The 21,091-nt window shown below is 40.3% G+C and overlaps 1 long non-coding RNA gene and 1 pseudogene across 1 annotated transcript; both read left to right on the top strand.

Moving 5' to 3' along the window:
- Nucleotides 1-6,673: 6,673 nt before the first annotated feature.
- On the top strand, nucleotides 6,674-19,004 carry LOC107183728. Its single transcript, XR_001514549.1, has 3 exons — nucleotides 6,674-6,829; nucleotides 7,421-7,482; nucleotides 18,806-19,004. It is a non-coding gene; the product is annotated as an uncharacterized LOC107183728 (long non-coding RNA).
- A 1,192-nt stretch (nucleotides 19,005-20,196) lies between these two features.
- LOC107183711 lies at nucleotides 20,197-20,683 on the top strand (annotated as a pseudogene).
- Nucleotides 20,684-21,091: the final 408 nt, after the last annotated feature.

Here is a 21,091-nt window from a genome sequence, read left to right on the forward strand (position 1 = left end):
ATTTATTTTTTCCTTTTTATTGAATTTATTGGGGTGACACTGGTTAACAAAATTATACAGGTTCAGGTGCAGTTTCACAACACATCATCTGTACCCTGTATTGTGTGTTCACTACCCCAAGCCAAGTCTCCATCCTGGACAACAGTGTGGTATTTGCTGGGGGGGGGGGCGGTGGCGGCGCAGAGAGGGGGTGAGAGGACGTGGAGGTTGGTGTAGGAGGTTAAATGGTGATGGATGTAAACTGTTAAAATTTAAAACATAATTTGACAGGAGCTATGTAACTTTGCTGCCACTTAATGTGTCTACTTAAAAAAAAAAGTGTACCAAAATCAAACTTTGGCAATACTGCTTAAATACAACCTACAGTGATTACAGGGGCTTTTGGACTGGGTACCAGCACCCTTACTAATGCTGAAGCAAGCATTGCCCCATCACACCTGGTAACAGCATTCACTCCTTTTGCTTTTGGCTCTGATATCACCTCTGCTACTCAGTCTGAAACTACCACAGGTTTCCCACTAATGCGGGAAGGGCACCTCAGACTGGGAGCACCAGTTTCTCCACAGGGAAGAAAGCTCACAGCATTTGCAGATTATCCCTCATTCCTGCCACTGAGACATCGTGGAACAATTGCTGTACAACCAATTGCTCCTTTCAATCTCGGCAGACAGTCTAGGTTCGAACTTTGCTCTCTAATGGGGAAGCACAGTATTCAAGATTGCTTTTGAGATTCTCGTTTCATTGCTTCAAATCCGAGTATGACTCACTTCTCTTGTTGGAGGTTAGTGTCATTGATAAATGTGATAGAAATTAAGTCCAAACTGCTGGTTCTGGTTTTGCACTTTTAGATTAAGGACCAAGGAATGCTTGTTTTGGGAAAAGTTACAATCTTCTGAGAACCAGTAGTCTAGACCAGTGGTCGGCAAACTCATTATTCAACAGAGCCAAGTATCAACAGTACAACGATTGAAATTTCTTTTGAGAGCCAATTTTTTTAAACTTAAAACTATATAGGTAGGTACATTGTTATTAACTTAATTAGGGTACTCCTAAGGCTTAGGAAGAGCCACACTCAAGGGGCCAAAGAGCTGCATGTGGCTCTCGAGCCGCAGTTTGCTGACCACGGGTCTAGGAAGATTGGCATTTAGTAATAATAGAGTTATATTGAAATGTTTTATTCAGTCATTTAATGGTTGTATTTAGCAAATACATTCTTATTCACTATCTGATGATATGTTCTGTTTTCCTTTTTAAAAATAAAACTTCTGAAATGAAATTTATCAGAAGGTAAAATAACATAGGAAAGAATACCTTTGGAGTAGTATAAAATTTTAGAGAATATTAAAATAATAATGAGCCAAAGCCGGTTTGGCTCAGTGGATAGAGCGTCCGCCTGCGGACTGAGAGGTCCCAGGTTCGATTCCGGTCAAGGGCATGTACCTGGGTTGCGGGCACATCCCCAGTGGGAGATGTGCAGGAGGCAGCTGATTGATGTTTCTCTCTCATCGATGTTTCTAACTATCTCTCTCCCTTCCTCTCTGTAAAAAATCAATAAAATATATTTTAAAAATAATAATAATAATAATGAGTCAGTTATATGGCATGGTTGGGGAGGATAGTTTGGCTAGTAGATACATCTTACATATGCATGGGTTATCAGTGCCCAAATAATTAGGATTAGGGCGGGGGGGGGGCAAAGAAAAACAAAGAATTAGTATTCAGTATAATTAATTTATCCTATGTTGAACATTAATCAGAAGATATTTTAAGATCTTGCCAAAGCAAAATGCAGTTAATAAAGAGTTCTGGTTTATAAGACATACAAACTTGGTTTTATTATAGATGTCTTAGATATTTTAGAACTTGGGAAATAATATTGAGATAGTAATACATTTTACTTTATAGTGTATTTTATTAAATTAGATATTCATCATAGTGATTTCAGAACTTTCAGAAATAAACACAAAGGAAATATATTTTTTAGATTATGGATAATATAGAAGTAACATTTATAATTTGTAGTAGTGCTAATAATACTAATTTTGATAGCTTAATATGGCATTGTAGATCATAGCAAGATAAGATGGAGCATTTAAATAATTATGATGCTAGAATATTTGGTCTCTATCTTAGGGGTGCACCATTTTAATTGTGTGCAAATGAATTTTTGATGATAGAAATACTGTGGAACCCGGTTCTCGAACTTAGTTTGTTCCTGACGGCAGTTCGAGATATGATTTGTTCAAAAATCCCGAATCATTTTTTCCCATTAGAAATAATGTAAATTGAATTAATCCATTCCAGACCCCCAAATGATTCCATTTTAACCTTTCTTATACACAGTATATGTCTAATGTACTGTTTAATATATAAACAAACACTTCTTAAATTTATCAAGCCACCCCCTGCTAGCCTTAAATCACTTTCAGCACTCGTTCCTTAGGTGTCTTTCAGGTCAGCATGCAGCATCTTGATTTTTCACATATCATTGCCTCCAAAATGTTATCACTGGCTAACTGTTTTTGTTCATCCACATCAGCAACAGCTTTTCTACCTCAATTGCCTGTGATCATTGTTTTGTGAGCACTTTCACACCCTTAGCAATATCAGCACTTTTGATGGCCATTTTATGTTTTAAAATTGTGTTAATTGTCCAATTGGTCAGCAACAAAAACAACAAAAAATCCTACAAAAATATTCACAGCACAATTTACTGAGATGTTAACATGCTCTCGAATTCTCTCCATTGTTTGTGGCCTGAGAGCCACTCCTTATCTGGTCAAGAACCCAAGTTTTGTTCCACAACCAAGACATTTTTTTCCATGAACAACTTGTTGGAGAACCGAATTGTTTGAGATGGGAGATGTTCAAGACACGAGGTTTGACTGTAATACATATCTGTGATTAAAAAAACAGCTAGGGTCCTGACCAGTTTGGCTCAGTGGATAGAGTGTTGATCTGGAGACTGAAGGGTTCCAGGTTCGATTCCGGTCAAGGGCATGTATCTTGGTTGTGGGCACATCCCCAGAGGGGGGTGTGCAGGAGGCAGCTGATCGATGTTTCTCTCTCATCGATGTTGCTAACTCTCTATCCCTCTCCGTTCCTCTCTGTAAAAAATCAATAAAATATATTTAAAAAAAAACAACAAGTAGGAAATAAATGTTTGACTCTTGGCTCTATTTATTAGTTCTATGACCTTGGGCAATGCCTTAACTTTTCAATATTTGGTTTATCCCTTTGTAAGTACTGAGCACAGGGTGGTTGAAAGGATTTAATAAATTAATATAGGTAGAATGCTTAGAACCTTGTCTGACATGTGACAGGCACTTAATAAATGTTACCTATCTTGTTGTTTTTATAAAGGTGTACATTCCCCTGCAATGTTATATAGAGGCCCAGTGCATGAAATTTGTGCATGGAGGGGGGGTGCCCTCAGCCCAGCCTGCACCCTCTCCAATCTGGGACCCCTCAGAGATCAGGCCTAAACTGGCAGTCGGACATCTCTCTCACAATCCTGGACAGCTGGCTCCTAATTGCTCACCTGCCTGCCTGCCTGGTTGCCCCTAAATGCCCCCCCTGCCAGCCTCATCGCCCCTCACTGCCTCTGCGTGCCAGCCTGATCACCCCTAACTGCCCCACCCCGATGGCCTGGTCACCTCTAACTGCCTGCCCTGCTGGCCTGGTCGCCCCACGCAGCCTGCTTGTTCAGTCATTTGGTCATCCCTCACTACCCCCCGTGCCGGCATAATGGCCCCATGCAGCCTGCTTGTTCAGTCATTTGGTTGAGGTTTCTTTTTTTGTTTAATCCCTTCACCTTTTTCACCTAGCCCCTCTCTTACAGCTGTCAGTGTATTCTGTAACTATGAGTCTGTTTCTATTTTGCTGGTTTATTTTGTTCATTAGATTCCACATACAACATTTAGTACTTGTCCTTCTTTGACTGGCTTATTTCACTTAGCATAATCCATATTGCCTCTTTATTATATAGAATATTTTTATTGATTTCAGAGAGGAAGGGAAAGGGAGAGAGAGATAGAAACATCAGTGATGAGAGAGAATCATTGATCAGCTGCCTCCTGCACGCCCTCCAGTAGGGATGGAGCCTGCAACTTAGGCATGTGCCCTTGACCAGAATCGAACCTGGCCAACACTCTATCCACTGAGCCAAACTGGCTAGGGCACATTGAATATTTTTTTTGTGTTTGTTGTTTAAGCTTTGGTAGTTCAGAAAATACTATCAGCATCATCTTCATTTACATATTTTAATTACTACTGAAGCTGACATTTCAAATTATTTATTAATTGTATTTGAATGTTTTGTGTGTATGTGAGAAAGATAGAGAAAATTCTGTCTTTTGCTCAGCTTTCTAATACAGTGCTTATGCTTTTGTCATTGATATAAGAAGTATTTTTCCCAATTGGTTTGCTTTTTACTTTTGTAAGAGTTTTATAGGTATTAAAATATTTTAATTTTATTTTTTTATTGAATTTATTGGGATGACATGCTAATAAAATTATATAGATTTCAGGTGTACAATTCTGTAATATATCACCTGTATACTGTAAGGACTGACTTATGGAACTGTCTTATGACCCAGCAATTCCACTTCTGGGAATATATCCAAAGAAATCAGAAACACTAATTCAAAGAATATATGTACCCATATGTTCATTGTTGCATTATTTACAATAGCCAAGATTTGGAAGTAGCCTAATTGTCCATCAATAAATGAGTGGATAAAAAAGTGGTGTTATGTTTGCACAATGGAATACTATGCAGCCTTAAAAAAGAAGGCTACCTTACCCTTTGTGACAGCATAGGTAGACCTGGAGAGCATTATGCTAAGTGAAATAAGCCAGTCAGATAAATATTTTATTTTAAATTAAGCCTTTTATTTTGACATAATTGTAGATATTTATGCACTTGTAAGAAATAATAAAGAAAGCCTTTTCCCATTTTTTTACTAGTGGTAACATCTTGCATAACTATAGTGCAATATCTCACCCAGATTATTGATATTGATAGAAAAGATATAGAATAGTTCTGTCACCACAAGGATTCCCCATTTTGCCCTTTCATAGCAACACCCACCTCTCTTTGTTCCCACCCCCATTTAACCCTGGCAAACGTTAATATGTTTTCCATTACTATAATTTTGTCATTTTAAAAATGCTGTATAAATGGAATCATACAGTATGTAATCTTTGGAGGATAGCTTTTTTTCACTCAGCATAATTTAGAGATTCATCTTGATTGTTGTGTTTATCAATTGTTTGTTTTATTGCTGCATAGTATTATTCCATAGTATGCACATAGTTTGTGTTAACAATTTTCCCATGGCTGGATATTGTTTCCACTTTTTGGCTATTAAAAATAAAACTGCTGCCCTAGCTGGTTTGGCTCACTGGATAGAGCATCAGCCTGGGGACTCAAGGGTCCCAGGTTCGATTCTGGTCAAGGGCACATCCCCAGTAGGGGGTGTGCAGGAGGCAGCTGATCAATGTTTCTCTCTCATCGATGTTTCTAACTATCCCTCTCCGTTCCTCTCTGTAAAAAATCAATAAAATATATATTTTAAAAAAATAAAAAACTGCTGCAAATATTTGTGTACAGGTTTTTTTTGTGTGTGTGAACATAAGTCTTTATTTCTCTGGGATAAGTGCTCAGGAGTGCAATTGCTGAGTCATATGCTAATTGCATATTCAATCTTATCAAGAAACTGCCAAGCTGTTTTCCAGAGTGGTTGTACCATTTTACATACCCCTCGGAAAGTATGTGTGATCCAATTTCTCTGTATCTTCACTATCTTTTGGTATTAGAACTAGTTTTTCATTTTAGCCATTCTTGCAAATAATGATCACATATTGTGATTTTTACTTGTATTTCCTTAAGTTCTAATGATATTGAACTTTTTTTCTGTGCTTATTTGCCACCTGTATATCCTGTGTGTTAATGTCATTTTTAGTCAGAAAAAAAAAACAATATCCAAACATAGCAATGTATTATATGGGCCTTTTTTACCCAAGGATTTGGAAAATGGTTTTTTTTCCCCACAATCATTTTATTTTTAAAATTTATCATTATTGTTGAAAGTATTACACATGTTCCCTTTTTTCCCCATTGACCCCTTCCACCCTGCACCAATCCTTGCGCCCTCCAGGCCTTCACCACACTATTGTCTGTTTTCATGTTTTTACAAAAGACAGAAGTGTTGGTCTCCTAGGACCTGGCTGGAGGCAAGATGGCGGGCTTGAGGTGAGCAGCTGTCAAGGGATGAAAATAGGTATGCCTAGAAGCAAATTTTAAAAGCATTTTCTCTTCATATCTTTTTCTATACCACCTGATAAGCATCTTGCTTCACCATGGCCATATCAGCAGTGAAATGGGTGCTATCAAACAGAATTATCTTGAAACATTTATTTCTAATCCAAAATGGAGCTTTATATTGTGTTTGTCATAAATCCACACACTCTTCTCTTCCAGATGACTATAATTGCAAAGTAGAACTTGCTTTGACATCTGATGGCAGGTCGATAGTTTGCTACCATCCTTCTTTAGATATTCCATATGAACACATGAAACCTATCCCTCGGCCAGATCCTGTGCATAATTATGAAGAAACACAGAATCAAATACTGAAAACCAGATTAGAAGAAAAAGATGAACACTTTGAGTAAGGACCCATGATAGAACAACTTAGCAAAATGTTCTTTACTACTCAGCACCGTTGGTATCCTCGTGGACAGAATCATACACATCAAAAGACAGATGATATTGAGGTTTCCAGTAAAATGCTATCCTGTTTCTCATTTGAGAAAATGTAATCAGGTATATTCACTTCTATGTTATATAGTAAAATAATAATAAAATGACTTTTCATCTGTTAAAAAAAAAGACAGAAGTGTTGTTCAATTGGAATTCTTTTCCTGTTGTTAGATTTACACCTGTCTTTTTTCCTCTTTTTTAAAAAGTGATTGTAAATGTTACTGTATTTTTCATTTCAGTGTTCACTTGTTTGTTGCTAGTATGTAAAAATATAATTTATTTTGTATGTTTATCTTGTATTCTGTGACTTTGATGAACTCACTTATTCTAAGAGTATTTTTGGAGATTTCTTATGACTTTCAACATAATCACCTGAAAATAGGGACAGTTTTCTTTCTTTCTTTCCATTTTAGATGTCTTTCCCCCTCCACCTCCCAGTACTATGTTGGACAAGAGTGATGAGAGCAAACATCAATGCTTTTTCCCAATCTTAGGGAAAAACATCTAGTTTCTCACCATTAAGTATGGTGTTAGCTGTAATTTCTTATACATGCTCTTTATAAAGTTTATGTTCCCCTCTATTCATATTTTTCTAAGATTTTTTTTTTACCTTGACTGGGTGTTGAATTTTCTAAAATGGTTTTTCTTGCCCAGCTGGTGTGGCTGAGTGGTTGAGTATCGACCCATGTACCAGGAGGTCTCCAGTTTCATTCCAGGTAAGGCTGGTTGGATTCCAGGTCAGAGTACATGCCCGATGTTGGACTCAATCCCCAGCAGGGGGCGTACTGGAGGCAGACTATGGGTCGATGTTTCTATCTCTCCCTTTCCTTTCCTCTCTCTCTCTAAAAGAAACAAATCAATAAAAACATATTTTTTAAAAATGCTTTTTCTTCATTGGTTGATATGATGATGTGAACTACATTGACTGATTTCCAAATATTATACTTACTTTGCATCCTGGTATAAATTTCACTTGATCATGGTATATAATCCTCTTAAAAAGTGCTGCATTATATTTGCTTATATTTTAAGGATTCTTGCACTCATATTTAAAGAGGAAAATGTTCTGAAAGTTTTATTTTTTATATTATCTTTGTCTGGTTTTGGTTAGGCTATAATAATGGCTTCAAAAAATAAGTTTGTGTTTGTCCTCTTTTATCTTCTGAAAGAAATTTTTTAAGCATTTGGTAAAATTCTCCAGTGAAAGCATCTGGACCTGGAGATTTGTTTCTAGGAGTATTAATTTAACCGACCTGTGACTTTTGAAGTTTTACTGTTACACATCAATATACAACAAAACAAACTTTTGATTATTATAGGTAATACGGAAAACCCAGCATCCTTTCCTGGGTCTTGTGGGCAGAGAACAGATCCTTTCATAGTTATAGGCCTACTCAAATTATCTACATCTTATTAGTGAGTTGTGGTAGTTTGTGTTTTTTGAGGAGTTTGTCAATTTCTTCTAAATTATTAAATTGTAGGCATAATATTCTTTTGATGTCTGCTTGGTGTGTTGTGATATCCTGTTTCATTCCTGTTACTGGTAATTTGTATCTTCTCTCTTTTTCTCTTACTAGGGGTTAGTTAGTTTTATTGATTTTCCCCCAAGAATCAACTCTTTGTCTCACTGATTTTTTCCTATTGTTTATGTTTTCCATTTCATTTATTTCTCCTCTTTATTATTTTCATTCTTCTGCTCGCTTTGGATTTATTCTGCTCTTTTACTAGGTTCTTCAGATGGGAGCTTAGATTATTGATTGGACACTTTTTAAAAATTTTCATTGAGATATAATTGACACATAACATTATATTAGTTTCAGGTATAAAACATAATGATTCGCCCTAGCTGGTTTGGCTCAGTGGATGGAGCATCAGCCTGCGGACTGAAGGGTCCCAGGTTCGATTCCGGTCAAGGGCATGTACCTTGGTTGCAGGTACATCCCCAGCAGGGGGTGTGCAGGAGGCAGCTGATCGCTGTTTCTCTCTCATTGATGTTTCTAACTCTCTATCTCTCTCCCTTCCTCTCTGTAAAAAGTCAATAAAATATATTTTTTAAAAAAGCATAATGACTCATTATTTGTATATATTGTGAAATGATCACGACAGTAAGTCTAACATCATCATCACACATAGTTATAAATTTTTTTCTTGTGATGAGAATTTAAGATCTACTCTCTTAGCAATTTTCAAATATATAATACAGAATTGTTAAATATAGTCACCATGCTGTACATCCATCTTCTTTTCTAATGTGTACATTTACTGCTATGAAGTTTCCCTGCTAGCACTACTTTAACTATATCGCACCAATTTTGATATGATATATTTTGATTTTCATTCAATTCATTGTATTTTTTTTAATTTCCCTTGAGAATTCCTCTTTTATCCATGGGTTATTTTTTTAAAATATATTTTATTGATTTTTTACAGAGAGGAAGGGAGAGAGATAGAAAGTTAGAAACATCGATGAGAGAGAAACATCGATCAGCTGCCTCCTGCACATCTCCCACCGGGGATGTGCCCACAACCCAGGTACATGCCCTTGACCGGAATCGAACCTGGGACCTCTCAGTCTGCAAGCCGACACTCTATCCACTGAGCCAAACCGGTTTCGGCAATCCATGGGTTATTTAGATGTGCTTAATTTACAAATGTTTAGAGATTTTCCTGTTACTTTCTGTTACTGATTTCTAGTTTGATTCTATTGTAGTTGGAGACCACACTCTATATTATTTTTATTCTTTTAATTATTTGAGGCTTGTTTTGTGGCCCAGGATAAGGTCTATCTTGGTATATGTTCCACGGACATTTGAAAAGCATGTGTATTTTGCTTTATTAATTGTACTCTATAAATGTCAATTGGATTCTGATGATTAATGGTTTCACTGAGCTCTTCTATGCCTTTGCTGATTTACTGTCTAGATCAGTGGTTCCCAACCTTTTTTGGCCATGCTACACCTAAGCATCTCTAAAATCCTGATGCCCCCATGTGACATATAATTCTTACTATGCAAAAAGTGAACTCCTATTCATGTGGAGGAAGCCTAAAAGGCCATTAACTTGGTCTAAACAAGTTTCCAAAGAACATGGAATATATGAAAGAGAAAAATAACAGAACAAAAGGACAATTAAAGTACTGAGGAAGAAATCACTACCAAATTATTTAAAAAATAATATGAAATTATATGAAAAAATAGCAAATAAAATTTCAAAACATGGACAACTGAAATGCATAAATATGCCACAATATATATTTATAGACTGTCTGGGAGGTCCCTGGAAGCAGAATAAATGTAAAAAACTCACTGTTAATAACTCATTCTCAGCATATTCTTTACGATTGGTGTTTCAGGGTTTTTAGGACATATTCCCAGGAGTGGAATTGCTGGGTTAAACAGAAGTCCCATTTTAAATTTTTTGAGTAAACTCCATACTGTTTTCCACTACCCTTAAAAATCAAATTGATCTCCTGTGGGGCGTGTGCCCCACGTTGGGAATCACTGGTCTAGATGTTCTATCAGTTGGTAAGAGAGTGGTGTTGTAGTCTAAAAATAGTGGATTTTTCCATTTTCACTTTCCGTGTGATCGTGTGTGTGTGTGTGTGTGTGTATACATATACGGCATTACCACCAGCAGTTTACTAGGGTTCCCTTTTCCCCACATCCTTGCCAGCACTTGTTTGTTGATTTTTTTTTTTATGATAGCCATTCTGACAGGTGTGAGGTGATATTTCATTGTGGTTTTAATATGTATTTCTCTGATGATTAGTGACTGAAAATTTTTTCATGTCTCTTGACCATTTACATGTCCTCTTTGGAGAAGTGTCTGTTGAGTTCCTCTGCCCATTTTTTTAAATTGGGTTGTTTGTCTTCATTTTGTTAAGCTGATCACATAAGTTGAAGCTCTGTTGTTTGGTACTAAGATTTCTTGGGAGAATCCTTTATGTAATATCATTATGTAACAACCCTCTCTGTCTTTGGTAATTTTCTTCACCCTGAAGTTTACTTTATCCATTTCTACATTTTTTGGTTAACATTGCATGATAAATTTTTCCATCTTTTAACTCCAAACTGCCTCTCTCATTATTTTTGTATTATATGTGTGTGTGTGTATTTTATTGATAGTATTACAGATGACTCCTATTTTCTCCTCCTTAACTCCCCCTCCTCTGAGCCCCTACCCCCTCTCCCAGGTTTTCAGCAAACTATTGCCTGTGTCCATGGGTTATGCATAAAAGTATATAAGTTCTTTAGTTTATCTCTTCTCATCCCCCCAATCTCCACCTTGAGGTATGTTAGTCTGTTCCATGCCTTCATGCTTCAGGTCTTATTTTGTTGGTCAATTCATTTTGTTCATTAGATTCCACAAATAAGTGAGATCATGTGATATTTGTCTATCTCAGATTGGCTTTTTTCACGTAAGAGTCTCCAGGTCCTGTCTCAAAGGGTAAGAGATCCTTTTTTCTTTTTTTAACAGCTGCATAGTATTCAATTGTGAAAATGTACCACAGTTTTTTATCCATTCAACTACTGATGGGCAGGTGGACTATTTTAATCTTTTTGCATGTGTCTGTCCAGTTTTCCCAACACAATTTGTTGAAGAGACTGTCTTTACTCCATTGTATGTTCTTGCCTCCTTTGTCAAATATTAATTAACCATGATGGTGTGGGTCAATTTCTGGGATCTCTGTTCTGATCCATTAGTCTATGCCTGTTCTTGTGCCAATATAGGCTATTTTGGTTATAATGGCTTTGTAAGTTTGATATCTGGTATTATAAGTCTTCCAACTTTGTTATTCTTTCTCAAGATTGCTGTGGCTATTTGGGTTCTTTTATGGTTCCATATAAATTTTTGGAGTATTTGTTCTAGTTGTGTGAAGCATGCCATTGATATTTTAATAGGGATTTAATTGAATCTATAGATTGCTTTGGGTAGTATAGACATTTTAATAATGTTAATTCTTCCAATTCATGAACCTGGTATATGCTTCCATTTGTTTGCATCTTCCTGTATTTCTTATTTCAATGTTCTATAGTTTTCCAAGTACAGATCTTTTACCTCCTTGTTAGGTTTATTCATAAGTATCTTATTTTGTTGTTGTTGTTACAATAGTAAATGTTTTTTTTTCTTTTTAGTTTCTCTTTCTAAGAGTTCATTATTGGTGTATAAAAATGCCATCCATTTCTGGATGTTGATTTTTGTATACTGCTACTTTGCCAAATTCATTAATTAAGTCTAGCAATTTACTGGTGGAGTCTTTAGGGTTTTCTAGCTATAAAATCATGTCATCTGTGAATAATGACAGTTTTACTTCCTCCTTTCCAATTTGAATGCTTTTTACCTCTACGTGTCTGATTTCTATGGTTAGGACTTCCAGTACTATGTTTAATAGGAGTGGTGAAAGTGGACATCCTTGTATTGCTCCTGTTCTTAAGGGAAACGCTTTTAGTTTTTGCCCATTGAATATTATGTTGTCTTTAGGTTTGTAATATATGGCCTTTATTATCTTGAGGTATGTTCCCTCTATTCCCATTTTACTGAGAGTGTTTAATAATAAAAAAAAAAGGTGCTGGATTTTGTCAGTGCTTTTTCTGCATCTATTAATATGATCATGTTATTTTCTCTTCCATTTTGTTTATGTGATGTATCACATTTATTGATTTGTGAACATTGTACTAGCCTTGCATCCCTGGAATAAATCCCACTTGATCATGGTGTGTGATCTTTTTAATTTATTGTTGGATCTGATTTGCTAATATTTTGTTGAGGGTTTTGGCATCTGAGTTCATCAGGGATAGTGGCCTGTAATTTTCTTTCTCTGACCTATCTTATCTGGTTTTGGAATTAAGATAATGCTGGCTTCATTAAAAGAGCTTGGAAGTGTTCCTTCCTCTTGGATTCTTTGGAATAGTTTGAGGAGGTAGGTGTTAGTTGTTCTTTGAAAGTATAGTAAAACTCCCTTGTGAAGCCGTCTGGACCAGAGCTTTTGTTTGCTGGGAGTTTTTTAATTACTCCTTCTATTTCCTCAGTTGTTATTAACCTATTCAGGTTTTCTGATTCTTCCTGATTGAGTTTTGGAAGATTGTATGTTTCTAGAAATTTGTCCATTTCACCTAGGTTGTACAGTTTATTGGCATATACGTAGTTGTTCATAGTATTTGCTTACAATCATTTGTATTTCTGTTGTGTACATTGTTATATCACCTCTTTCATCTCTGATTTTATTTATTTGGGTTCTCTCTCTTTGTTTCTTGATGAGTCTGGCTAGAGGTTCATCAATCTTGTATATCTTTTCAAAGAATCAGCTTTTGGATTCATTGATTTTTTTGTACTTTTTTAAGACTCTGTCATTAATTTCTGCTCTGATCTTTATTATTTCTTTCCTTCTGCTTCCTCTGGGCTCGTCTTCCTGTTCTCTTTCTAATTCATTGAGTTGTAGGTTTAGATAGTTTATTAGTGCTTTTTCTGGTTTCTTGGGGTAGGCCTGTAATGCTATGAAATTCCATCTCAGGACTGCTTTCACTATGTCTTATATGCTTTGGGTTGTTGTGTGTTCATTTTCACTTGATTTCAGGAAGTTTTTAATTTCTTTCTTGATCTCATTGGTAACCCGTTCATTGTTTAATAATATGCTATATAGCCTCTATGTATTTGAGGTTTTTGAGTTTTTTTATTATAGTTGGTTTCTAGTTTCATGCCATTGTGATCTAAGAAGATGCTTGATATGATTTCAATTTTTTAAAACTTGTAGACACCTGTTTTGCATCCTAACACGTGGTCTATCTTTGAGAATGATCCATGTGCACTTGAGAAGAATGTATATTCTGCAGCTTTGGGATCAAATGTTCTATAAACATCATTTAAATCCATCTGATCCAGTGTGTCATTTAGAGTCTCTGTTTCCTTATTAATTTTTTGTCTAAAAGATCTATCCAGTGAAGTTAGCAGGGTGTTAAAATCCCCTACTATTACTGTGTTGCTGTTGATATGTCCCTTAAAGTCCTCTAGGAATTTTTAAAAATATATTTAGGTGCTCCTATATTGGGTGTTTACCATGGTTATATCCTCTTGTTGGATCGATCCCTTTAGTAGTATGTAGTGCCTTCTTTGTCTCTTGTTATGGCCTTTGTTTTGAAGTCTGTTTTGTGTGATATGAATATTGCTACTCCAGTTTTTTTTTTCCCTTTTCATTTTTATGGAATATTTTTTTTCCATCCCTTAACTCTCATTCTCTGTATCTTTGGTTCTGAGGTTGATCTCTTGTAGACAGCAGGTATATGGGTCATATTTTCTTATCCATTCAGTCACCCTGGGTCTTTTGACTGGACCATTTAATCAATTTAATGTAAGGTTATTTTTGGTAAGTATTTATATATTGCCATTTTTATTGTCTTTATGCCTATGATCTCCTCTCTGTCCTTCTTCTTGAAGCAGTCCCTTTAACATTTCTTGCATTGATAGTTTGGTGGTAATGTACTCTCTTACACTTTTTTTTTGTCTAGAAAGCTTTTTATTTCACCTTCAATCTTAAATGATAACCTTGGTCTTTAATGTTTGCGACGTTTTAATTATGATGTGTCTAGGTGTGGGTCTCTTTGGGTTCATCTTGACTGGGATGCTCTGTGCCTCCTGAACTTCTGTGACATTTTCTTTCACCACGTTGGGGAAGTTTTCTATCATTTCTTTAAACAGTTTCTCTGTTCCTTGCTCTCCTTCTTTCCCTTCTGGTGTTCCTATAATGTGAATGTTGTTATATTTCATGTTGTCCCAGAGCTGCCTTATTCTATCTTCCAGCTTTTTAATTTTTTTTTTCTATTTGCTGCTCTAAGTGGGTATTTATTTCTATTTTGTCTTACAAATTACTGATTCAATCCTCTGCTTCACTGAATCTACTTTTAATTCCTTCTAGTGTGTTCTTTTTAAAATATATATATTTATAGTGATTTCAGAGAGGAAGGGAGAGGGAGAGAAAAAGAAACATCAATGAGAGAGAATCATTGATTGGCTTCCTCCTGCACGCCCACCACCGGGGATTGAACCCAAAACCTGGGCCTGTGCCCTTAACCAGAATCAAACCCAGGACCGATGCTCTATCCACTAAGCCCAACCACTTAGAGCCCTTCTAATGTGTTATTGATGTCAAATATATTATTCTTCATTTCTGTCTGGTTCTGGTTCATGGTTTCTTTTTCCTTTGTCATGCTGCTGCAGTTCTCATTGAGTTCCTTGTAATTTGCACTAAGCTCCTTAAGCACCTTTATAACTATTACTTTGAACTCTGTGTGTGATAGGTTGTTTGCCTCCATTTCATTTAGTTCTTTTTCTGGGGATTCCTTCTTTATTTCATTTGGGGGTTGTTTCTTTGTCTCCCAATTTTAGCTGTCTTTTTGTATTTGCTCTTATGTATTAGATAGTACTGTTATGCCTCCCAGTCTTTGTGGGATGGCCTTATGTAGAAATTGTCTTGAAGGGTCCAGTGGTGCAGTCTCTTTGATTTCCTGAGCTGGATGCTCTAGGAATCCCCCTCGTGTGTGATATTTGGGCTCTCCTATTGTAATTTGGACTTCATTGTTAATGTCCCATTCATGGGAGGGATCTCCCCTCCAACTTGCTGCCAGGGAGGCTCAACACCAATGTCATTGTCCTAGCTGTTATACAGGTGCTGATATATCAGAACAATACATAACAGGACCCAACAAAAAACACCAGGAAAATCAAGCTACACAATACAACAGCAACAGGAAAACTAAGAAGGAAAAAGAAAGCAAAGCAAAGAAAAAAGTAAAAAGATTACTAAAAGACACACCATCAAAGAGTTAGAGGGGATATAAAGAAAAATGGAGAAAGAAGAAAGCAGCAGAAATGGCTATATTGAAGTAAGGAGGAAGTTAATAGAACTAGTATAGGAAGAAAAAAGAAAACAAAATAAATGCAATAATAATAATGAATTTAAAATGTAGAAATATGGATATATTCAGATATAGATGGAAAAAGTAAAACAAGAAATGAGAAAAACAAAATAAGAAAAAAATTAATAAAAAGAGACAAAAGTAGAATAGAATCAAAGGAAAGAGAGAAATTAGAGATATGCAAGAAAAAAGAGAAAACAGGAAATAAGGGGGGAATACAAACAAATAATAACAAAACCAAAAAAAGCCACACATACACACACAAAAGAACAAAACTGCACACATTCACACATTCTAAAACCTTTGGGTTTGGTGTTTGTGGAGCTCACTGGATTTTGCTCTGATGTTGCTGAGTCTGGTCCCTTGGTGTGTCTATCCTGGGCCTCCTAGGAGTTTCTCTAGTTCAGGCCAGTGTGAGTCACTGTCCCTTTCTGGGCCTGGACAACCTGATTGAGGTCCGATAGGTTGAAGCCTCTAGTAGTCCAGTGGGCAGCACCTCCTTAGCCTACAGGCTGGATCCGCCTTGAGTCTCATGCCTTGATTGTCCCTGTTCTGAGCTGTTCTCCCTTCCTCCATGGAGTTGGGCTCTGCAGGGGTATGTTGGTCTTACCCAGGATGGTTTGATCAGATTTGTGTTGGGGGTGGCGCAGTAGCTATTAGGAGGGGTGGGCGGGGCACTTCCTCTTTTTCTAATGCCTCAACTATGCCTGGTTTGCTGGCATTTCCTCTTTGCCAACTACAGGGACACAGATTTCCCACCCTAGGCTGTTCCCCCTTGCAATTAGTCACTGCAGGTCAGGTCAGAGCAGTTGTTTTGACGGTGATAAAGAGGGCACCTCCTTTATTCCATTTGGGCAGGGCTGACCCTCCTTCCTGGTTCTACTGTCCAGTCCCCTTTCTCACCAGTACATGTCCCTCCAAGGAATAGAGGATCTCCCAGATTCAATGTTGGGTGTGTCCTTCAGAACCCTCCAGTATAGGCTGACTCTGAGCTCCACTGTGTGGCCCTTCCCACTGGTCAAGAGGAGCTCCCCAGGCTACACTGTGGCCCTAGACAACCTGATTGAAGTTGCGCTAGTGCTACTCTATCCAGGGACTTCAGCCCCAGGTTTCCACTGCTGCACCCACTCTGTTTCCACAGCCAGTGCCCTAGGGGCCTCCTCTCTCAGTCCCAGGTCCTCCCATCTCACCTACAGATTTGCAGTCTCTTTAGTCTCCACAGGTCCTCAGTTCTAATAGGTCCAGGTCAGGGGAGGCTACATCCACCTCCCAGCCTTCAGCACAGTTCTTGTTCCCTAGCCCTGGTGGTGGACTGAGCAGCTAGGCTTTACGGCGGCAGTGGCAGCACAGTAACGGTATCAGTGGGTGAGTATACAGCAGGGGCGAGAGTCCTGCCACATCAGTGGTGGTCACATTGTGGTGGCACAGAATCCAGGCTGGGTCCCCATTGGACACACAGGTCAGGCTGGGTGCATGCCAAGCATATGGAGGTCCCGCCAGTGTCTACAGCATTCGTGCAGGGTCTGGTTTGTGACCTATGTGGTTGCATGGGGATGGTGGCAGGGTGCATGGGTTGCATGGGTTTGGGCCAAGGCTGCAATGAGTCCAGGTTGTGGCGAGGCTTGGCGCAGAGCCGCTGCCACTCCCCACGACCTCCTCCCAAGAGGACCTTGTAACCCCTTCAAGATGGTGTGCTTGCCAAGCTGGAGGTGCACCCAGAGAGTGGCTGTGGTGATAGCAGCAGCTACTTCTGGCAGTAGCTCAGGGCCCTGCAGGTGTCAGCTGTCGGTGCATGGGGTCACACAGTCAGCTGAGGAGTGTGGGGTCCCACTGGTGTTAACTGTAGGCACAGAGTCCACGCAGTGTCTGCACAGGGCACGCACAATATTTTGGGCGCAGTGTGCATGGGTCTGGGGGTGTGTGCCTGTGGGTTTGCACCTGGGCTTCGGGCTAGTCTGGGTGGTGTAAGGCTGAGCGCCTAGCCACTGCTGCTCCACACAGCCTCCTCTGAAGGAGGACCTTGTAAACCTTTCAAGATGGGGAGGTCTTGGGGCCAGAGCAGGGCCCAGGGTATGACTGTGGAGGTAGCAGCATCTCTTTGTCCAGGAAAGCCAGAACCACCTGCTCCAAGACTCCTGTACAATTGGACTGTCACACACACACACACACACACACACACACACACACACACACATGCAGGTCCACACACTCGCCTTATCACTTCCTCACTCACACTCCCTCACTCTGACCTGCCGGCTGCCATGTTGGAATCTTCCCTGTATATCTCTATCATAATTATCTTTTATTTAATTTGTGTATTTAGGCCATTTATATTTACTACTAGAGGCCCAGTGCACAAAACTGTGTGCACTCTGGGGGAGCTCTGCTCAGCCACAAACCAGGCTGAAGGCTGCCAGCGCAGTGGTGGTGGCAGGAGCCTCTCCCGCCTCCTAAGAAGCGCTAAGGATGTCTGACTGCAGCTTAGGCCTGCTCCCCACTGGTAAGTGGACACCCTACGAGGGGTCCCAGGCTGCCAGAGGGATGTCTGACTGCCAGCATAAAGAGGGTGGGCTGATGGCCATCTTAGGCCCAGTCTCTCGGGGAGTGGGCCTAAGCCAGCAGGTGGTCATCCCCTGAGGGGTCCCAGACTGCGAGAGGGCACAGACAGGGCTGAGGGCCGACACCCTCGAGTGCACAAATTTTTGTGCACTGGGCCTCTAGTATAGACTAAAAGCCTGGTACATGGATGTGGACCAGCTAGTTTGCCCTGAAGGGTGTCCCAGATCAGGGTGGGGGTCCCGCTGGGGTGCCTGGTCAGCCTGGGTGAGGGCCTGAGGGCTGTTTGCAGGCTGGCCTAGCCCCACCTCGGGGACCCTCACCCCATGGGCATGTGGCCAGCTTGGGTGAGGGGCTGAGGGCTGTTTTCAGGCTGGCCACATCCCTTTTAGGGTGGAGGTCCCCGCTGGGGTGCCTGGCCAACCTGGGTGAGGGGCTGATGGCTGTTTGCGGGCTGGCCACACCCCCTTCAGGGTGGAAGGGGGGGTGTCTCACTACAGTGCCTTGCCAGCCTGGGTGAGGGGATGAGGGCCGTTTTCAGGTTAATTTGCATCTTTCTCTTTTATTAATGTAGATAACTTCTAGAGGCCTGGTGCACGAAATTCTTGCACAGGTGCGGTTCCTAGACCTGACCAGCTATCGAAGCTCAAATATCTGGCATGGAAGGAAAGGTCCCACCTAACCTCTGGGCCCTGGACAGCACCTGGGCCCACAGGCTCCCGCACGACCCCTTCCACCTGAGTCGTGATGCCCAAGTCCCCATGCGGAGATACGGTGAGCACCATGGGCTGGGGCACAGCATGGGCCTCTGGACCACCCAGTGGTGCTGCATGGAAGCCAGGAGGGCAGCGTGCTCTCTCCTGGATGGCCTCTCAGACTGGCTCCTTCACAAACCCACGGGGAGCCAAACTGGCCCCTGTGGTCCCGGCAGCTGCGGTCTGGCTCACCTGGAATAGACCATGTGGGTGTGGGGCAGGCTCCGTGCAGGAGCCTGGCACCTGAATATAGGGGCTTCTTTGGCGCATGAGCCTTGGCATCCCAGGGAAGGGTAGCAGGGGGAGTGAAAGCAAGCTCCGTGGACATCCCACATTCCCACCACGCCTCCATCCTCATCACCCCACCTCCAGGTAGCCATTGAGAGGTCACAGCCCCCCACGCAGGCACTGCGGGAGGTTGGTCACTGCCACCCACCTCCAGTTTCCTGTCCCAGCCCGGGGTCCAGCCCTGATCAGGTGATCAGGGCCTGCTGGCCACGGGTTGCCATCTGTGGGGTGATCGGTTGGGGCCAGGCCCCCCACCTGGCTCCCTCAGCACCTGGGAGTTGGGCGGTTGCCCCACCCCCCGCTGCCGATTCTGGTCATCATCTGTGGGGTGATCGGGCCCCCACTCGCATCCACCTTGGCCCGGCGCCACCCACTCACCTGCTCCACCATCCCGCAGCGATCCTGCTCTCATCAGAGCCCATCAGGGCCAGCAGTGGCTCCACTGCTGCCCAGCACCGTGTCACCAACACCCACCATGTTCCATGCCGCCCCCTGCTGGTCAGCACACATCATAGAGAGCAGTTGAACTCCTGGTCTCTGGTCAAACGACCACCTGAGGGGAAAATTTGCATATTAAGCTTTTATTATATAGGACTAGAGGCCTGGTGCATGAAATTCATGCATGGGAGAGGGTGTCCCTCAGCCTGGCCTGCACCCTCTACAATCTGGGACCCCACGGGGGATGTCCAACTGCCGAGGCTCCATTTACTTTTGTTGTTCTTGGAGCTATTTTAGGAATTAAGGACATAAACATGTTCCTATAACCCTTATCACTTAGGAAATTACAAAGATTTTAGGATCTCTGTCTAGGAAAGAGACCAAACACCAAATACACATTTCTTATTATATCCCTACATGGGATAGTCCTCCACAACAAAGACTGATTTCCCTCAAAATGTCAGTAATGCCACTTTTTACAAAGATGGTGCCAAAAGCTAAGAAGGAAGTCCCTGTCCCTCCCAAAGCTGAAGCCAAAGCAAAGGCTTTGAAGACATATAAAGCAGTGTTGAAAGGCGTCCACAGCCACACACACACACAAACACACACACACACAGATCCGCATGTCAGCCACATTCCAATGGCCAAAGACACTAAGACTCTGAATGCCGCCTAAATATCCTCAGAAGAGTACACCCAGGAGAAATAAGCTTGACCGCTATGCCATCATCAAATTCCTCCTGACTACCAAGTCAGCCATGAAGAAGATAGAAGGCAACAATACACTTGTGTTCATTGTGGATGTCAAGGCCAACAAGCACCAGATCAAACAGGCTGTGAAGGAGATCTATGACATTAACAGGGCCAAGGTCAACCCCCTGATCAGGCCTGATGGAGAGAAGAAGGTACATGTTCGACTGGCTCCTGACTCTGGTGCTTTGGATATTGCCAACAAAATTGTGGTCATCTAAACTGAGTCCAGCTGCCTAATTCTAAATATAAAAATTTTACACTATAAAAAGAAAAAATGTCAGTAGTGCCATGTTGAAAAATCCTGCTCTAGTCCTATGATTAGAAAAATGAGACTGTTTCTTAAACACTTTCTTATTTAAGGGTAAGACTGTTAACTTAAAAGCAAATCATATTAAATGGCATTTGCTTCCTTGGTTACCTCTGTTATTTAAGGTCAGGCTCCTGAAATTATGCCAGTACCTGAGACAAATTATAAATATTTTAAAAATATGGGCATAAATCAAGTACAAATTTAATTAGCACTAGTGAAGAGGTTTCAGTAATATGGTCAGTTACAAAATAAATAATACAAAAATCAATAGCTTCCCCATGTTTATGCAATAGTAATTTGGAAATATAATGGAAAA

This window comes from Myotis davidii, unplaced genomic scaffold (genome assembly GCF_000327345.1).
Source record: "Myotis davidii unplaced genomic scaffold, ASM32734v1 scaffold270, whole genome shotgun sequence".
In the NCBI taxonomy this organism is placed as follows: domain Eukaryota; kingdom Metazoa; phylum Chordata; class Mammalia; order Chiroptera; family Vespertilionidae; genus Myotis; species Myotis davidii.